This window comes from Tenrec ecaudatus, chromosome 7 (genome assembly GCF_050624435.1).
Source record: "Tenrec ecaudatus isolate mTenEca1 chromosome 7, mTenEca1.hap1, whole genome shotgun sequence".
NCBI lineage: Eukaryota > Metazoa > Chordata > Mammalia > Afrosoricida > Tenrecidae > Tenrec > Tenrec ecaudatus.
Window position 1 is genome coordinate 13,260,517 of NC_134536.1, and position 6,039 is coordinate 13,266,555.

Consider the following 6,039-nt stretch of genomic DNA (forward strand, 5'->3'; position numbering starts at 1 on the left):
TTTCTGAGTCATTTAATCAGTAGATAGTCATTTATTTTCAGGTGGGGTTCATAAGACCATTGCGGTGGTGGGTGGTTAGGTGCCATTGATTCAGTTCCAACTCACAGCGACCTGAGTGAAACACGGCCTGGTCCTGCCCCATGATCACCACTGTTGTCACGTTCAGGCCATTGTTGCAGCCATCATATCCATCCATCTTATCTAAGATTTCCCTCTGTCTTGCTGCCTCTTCACTGTACCAAGCATGCGGTCCCTCTCCAGGTCCGATCTCTCCTGACAACATTTACAAAGTACATGAGAAGGAGTCTCACCATCCTTGCCTCCAAGGAGGATTCTGGCTGTACTTCTCCCAAGACAAATTTGTTGGTTCTTTTGGCAGTCCGTGGTGCTTTCAATATTGTTCACTAGCACCATAACCGAAACATGCTGATTCTTATTTGGTCTTCCCTTTTCCTAGTCCAACTTTCACATGCATATGAAGCCATTTAAAATTTCACGGCTTGGGTCAGGCCCACCTTCATCCTCTAAGTAACATCCTTGTTTATCAACACTCTAAAGAGGTCTTGGGCAGTGGATTTTCCCAATGCAACTAACCTTTTGATATCTTGACTGCTTTTAGATGAGCATTGATTGTGGATCCAAGTAAGACAAAGCCCTGGACAACTTCAGCCTTTTCTCTGTTTATTGTGATGTTGCCTATTGGTCAACTTTTGAGGATTTTTGTTTTCTTTACTGTGGTAGTTATATAATCTCTTGTCAACTTGTGAAGGGGTGGAGTCTAGCCTGTCAATTAGATCATAGCCAATTATGCCTCTGTGTGGGCATGTCCTTCTCCTGAGGATTCTGGGAACACCTGTATTCCTCCCTGGAGATGGGAGACACACTCTTTGCTTCATCTTCCTGCTGACAAGACACATGGAGCTGTGCTTAAAGAACCAGAGCCCTGGAGCTGGAGGAGCCGTGTGGAGGCCCACGATAGTGCTAAGATACTTCCACCACCATTGGCTCCAAAAGATTTTCCATCCACTGGCCTGTGATATTCCTGCAGTCAATGCCATTGCATATGTTGCGTGAGTTTGAAGAGCAATTTATAGACTGGTATCGGACATTTGGGCTAATATCGGACTCATGGACTTGATTTAGACTGGGCTGGGTTGTTTTCTTAATACATAATTACTCTTTGATATAAAGTTCTCTGTTAGACACATATGAATGTCTATGAATTTGTTTCTCTAGTCAACCTGGACTAACACACTTACATTGAGCTGTGATCCGCACTGAAGGCTGCAGTCCTTGATCTTCATCAGCACGAGCTTCAAGTCCTCCTCACTTTCAGCAAGCGTGTGCCATCTGCATATCACAGGTTGGTAATAAATCTCTCTCCAATCCTGATGCCTCAATCTTCTTTATATACTCCAGCTTCTCTGATGATTTTTCTCAGCACGCAGAGTGAATAAGTGTGGTGAAAGGACACAACCCATGGAATCCCTCAGTATTGCTATTCAAAGGTTGAATTCCTCTCCCCCTGCCCATTCCTTCATTGTGAGAAATGCTGCATTTGTTCTTCTCTTCATCTCATTGTCTTTGCACATTTCAGTGATGCTTCACTTCATTTTCTTGAGCTGTCCTCTGAAAGTATCCGTTCAACTCTTTCCCATTCATTTTAGCTACTTTCTATTGAAAAGAAATTTTTAGCATATCTTCTGACATCCATTTTGTCATTTTTTCTTTACTTTCCTTTTTTTACGGGCTCTGATTTATTTACTTATTTTTTCCTGTAGTATTCTGAGGTAGTTTTTTTTAATTAATAAATCTTTTTATTGGGGCTCATAAAGCTCTTATCACAATCTGTACATACATCAATTGGGCAAAGCACCCTTAGACATTCGTTGCACTCGTCATTCTCATAATTCACCTTCCACTTGAGTTCCTGGAATCAGCTCGGTTTCCCTTTTTCTTCCCCCTCCCCCTCCCTCCCCGCTCCCCCCTTCCCCCTGGTCCCTTGATAGTTTATAAATAATTATTATATCTTATCTTACACTCCCCGGCATCTCCCCTCACCCACCTCCCCATTGCCCATCTCCCAGAGAGGAGGTTACACATAGATCTCCAAGCATAATCCCCCAAAACAATAGCACCTCGCCCTGCTAAACGGTCATTGCATGATACTCACCTTCCCGACATGATCACTGAAGACAGCCGTGTGTGTAAGCAAACGTGGTGAAGAAAGCTGATGGTGCCCGGCTATCAAAAAGATATAGTGTCTGGGGTATTAAAGGCTTGAAGGCAAATAAGCGGCCATCTAGCTCAGAAGCAACAAAGCCCACAGAGAAGAAGCACACGACCTAAGCGAATACAAGGTGTTGAGTGGACCATGTAGCAGACACCAAGGAACAAAAACAATCATTGTGTGATCACCTCCCTCACATAATCGCTGAAGATGAAAGTGTGCATAAGCAAGTGTGGTGAAGAAGGCTGATGGTGCCCCGCTACTGAGAGATTTAGCGTCTGGGGTCTTAAAGGCTTGAAAGCAAACAAGTGGCCATCTAGCCTAGAAGCAACAAAGCCCACATGGAAGCAGCACACCAACATAGGTGATCGTGAAGGGCAGAGGAGACCAGGTCTCAAACAACAAAGGCGGGGTGGTGGTGAGACTCACATCACCGTGAATGAGTGGGAGTGCGTGATGGGAACCTAGTGCCCATCTGTAGACAGCTGGACATGCCTTCCAGAGGGGTAGTGGGGAGGAGAAGAGTCACTCAGGGTTCAGTGTAGCAACAATGAAACTCAAAACCTTCCTCTAGTTTCTGAATGCTTCCTCCCCTCCCAATTATCATGACCCCAATTCTACCTTGCGGACCTGGTTATACCAGAGGATGTACAGCGGTGCAGTAGGGATCTGGAAACACAGGGAATCTAGGACAGACGAACCCCTCAACACCCGCGGTAGGAGTGGCGACACTGGGAGGGAAGGGGGTGTAGAAAGGGAGAACCGATCTTGGAGATCTATGTGTAAACTTCTTTACTTTTTTTTTAACCCCTTTACTGTCTTTTTAATGACTCGTGCTTTCTTAGTGGATGTTATTCTTGATGTCATCCTACAACTTGTCTGGTCTTTTGTTATAAAAATTGATTTTAGTGTGTAAAATGTATTCCTGAAATGATTTCTAAATCTGGGCTAGATAGACTTAGGTAGTGTTTTGTAGTCTGTTGGAATAGACTGTTTAAACTTTTCTTCAGCTTCAATTTAACCTTGCCTACGAGTACAGTGATTATGTATTGATCACCAGCTGCTCCGTGGGTGAAAGACAGGACTTTCTACCTTTGTCAAGAGTTACAGTCTCAGAAACGCATAGGGGGCAGTTGTACCCTGTCCTAAAGGGTCATTGTGAGTTGGCATCAACTTGGCAATGAGGTGTTTTGTTTTGTATAAGCAATTGATGGTCTGTTCCACAGTCAGCCTCTTACCTGGTATCAACTAAGGATACTGAGCATTTTCCATGGTTTCTTTATACAAATGTAAGCAATGTGATTCTTTTGTATTCCACCCTGAAAAGACTACATGTGTAGTCACCATGTACATTGTTGAAAAGGATATTTGCAATGAATAAGTTGTTGGTCTCGCAATGTTCTACTGCGTGATCTTTAGCTTTGTGTCTATCACCGAGGTGATGTTTTATAACCGTCTCTCCTGGTAGTCTTTGTATTTCCCACTGCCAATATTTTCACGTGGGAAGCTCACTCTCACTCACTGACATTAAGGTGCTGCTGACCCATGGTGACTTATGGGTAGAACTACCCTTCTGGTTTTCTGAGACTATAACTTGTTACGGGAGTAGGAAGACATCCTTCTTCTGTGGAGTGGTGGGTGACTTCCATCAGCTTACTTTGTGGTTGACCACCCAATGCACACCCACCACACCACCAGCACTCCCTTTGGAAATGAGGCAGGCTAAACACGTGCATTTCTTGACTTCTGGTCCTTAGGGTATAAGCCATCCACTCAGGGATTCAGAGGCTCTTCCCTACAGTTTAGGAAACCCTGGTGGCTCTGTCGGGTAAGTGCCAGATTGCTAACCCCAAGGTCCAGTTCAAACTGATCAACCACTCCAAAAAAGAAAGATGAGCCTATTATCTGCTCTCATTAAGATTTATAGCCGTGGAAACTCTGTATAGGCTGCTGTGAGTGTGAATCAACTTGTAGGTTTGTTTGGTTTGGGGGTAGCTCAGTGAGTAAGCATTGGCTGCTAATCATATGATCAGTGGCTCAAACCCACCAACTGCTCTTGAGGAAAAAGAGGAGGCTGTCTGCTCTTGGAAAATATTTGAGTCTCGGAAACCCTACCGAGCAGCTCTACTCTGTCCTAAGGAGCCACACTATATGTCAGTAACGACTTGATAGCAATGGGTTTGCTTTTACCCAGACTTTGAGAGTCGAATGAGATAGTGGAGTCAGGCTGTCTAGGTTCAAATCCCAACTTTTCTACTTAGTAACTCTGTGACCAATGCTCCATCTCTGTGAACCTCAGGATCACTTAACAAGGTGGCATCACTTGTTTTTCATAGGTCTGTTCTAGGCATTAAATGAGATAAAGGTAACTTGCTTAAAACAGCTTTGTGTAGGTAGTCAGCTCTCAGCAGATATGAACTATTACTGTGAAGGGCCATTTACACAGCCAACTCCAGTAGTGCCTGGAGTCTGATTGTGGCACAATGATGGTGCTACACTGTGGATTGCTTGGTCCTGTCCTGTGTTTCATGTCCCGTCCTCTGGGTTTTCAGTCAACTCCGAGGGAGGACTGGATAACCTTCCAGAAAGTTGCTCTTCTGTTTTAAGTTGTTCTGGTTTAAGTTGTTGTTCTGTTTTAAGTTGTTCTGCTTTAAGTTGTTCTTCTGTTTTAAGTTGTTCTGTTTTAAGTTGTTGTTCTGTTTTAAGTTGCTCTTCTGTTTTAAGTTGTTCTGTTTTAAGTTGTTGTTCTGTTTTAAGTTGCTCTTCTGTTTTAAGTTGTTGTTCTGTTTTAAGTTGGCCACAACAACACAGACACAAGTGGATACAATCTGTGACAATCAAATGAGCTCCTGAATTTGTTATTTTTATATTAGGTTGATGAGCTTTTACTGAAAAAAAAAGAAAGAAAAGAAAAGATAGGAAAAAAGTGAACTTCTAACAGATACAATCTTTCCTTGCCTTCTGTTTTTATCAGTTATAGAGCCTTGTGCTACCCTGGACCAGGTCTAGCTCTGGGACATCCCTAGTAGATGAGGGGGAAGGAAAGACATGCTGAATGAATGAGTGAACCCCAAATTTCAATAGGTATTCTCTGGCACAGAGCCTTGACGTTGTGGAGGGGTGCGATCAGCCCTATAAAAATCTGACCTTTTCTTTCTGGGTGAGCAATGGAACATCACTGTAAAAATGGCTTCGATACAAAACTCAAACTAAACTCCCCACCATTGAGCTGATTTTGACCCGTAGTTACTCTATGGGACAGAGTAGAACTTCTCCTGTGTGTTTCTAAGACTATGAATCTTTATGGGAGCAGAAAGCCTCCTCTTTCTCCCCTGGAGCACTCGGGGGACTTAAACTGCTGACCTGCTGGTTAGTAAGCACAACAAGGAATATATTATGCCATCAGGTCTCTTTCAGGATGAAATACCAGATGGGGGTAAACATTTACAGTTCAGAATGGAGCATATTCTTTTTTTTTTTTTAGACTCCTGTATCAATCTTTATTGTAAAAAAAGTTGGGTGCACATTTTATTTTATTTTATTTTATTTTATTTTTTTAAACAATTTATTGGGGCTGATACAATTCTTTACACAGTTCATACATATACATACATCAATTGTATAAAGCACATCTATACAGTCTTGGCCCTAATCATTTTTTTTTCTCTTTTCTTCTTTTACATTTTATTAGGGACTCCAACAACTCTTACCACAATCCATACATATACGTACATCAATTGTATAAAGCACATCCATACATTCCCTGCCCCAATCATTCTCAAGGCATTTGCTCTCCACTTAAGCCCCTT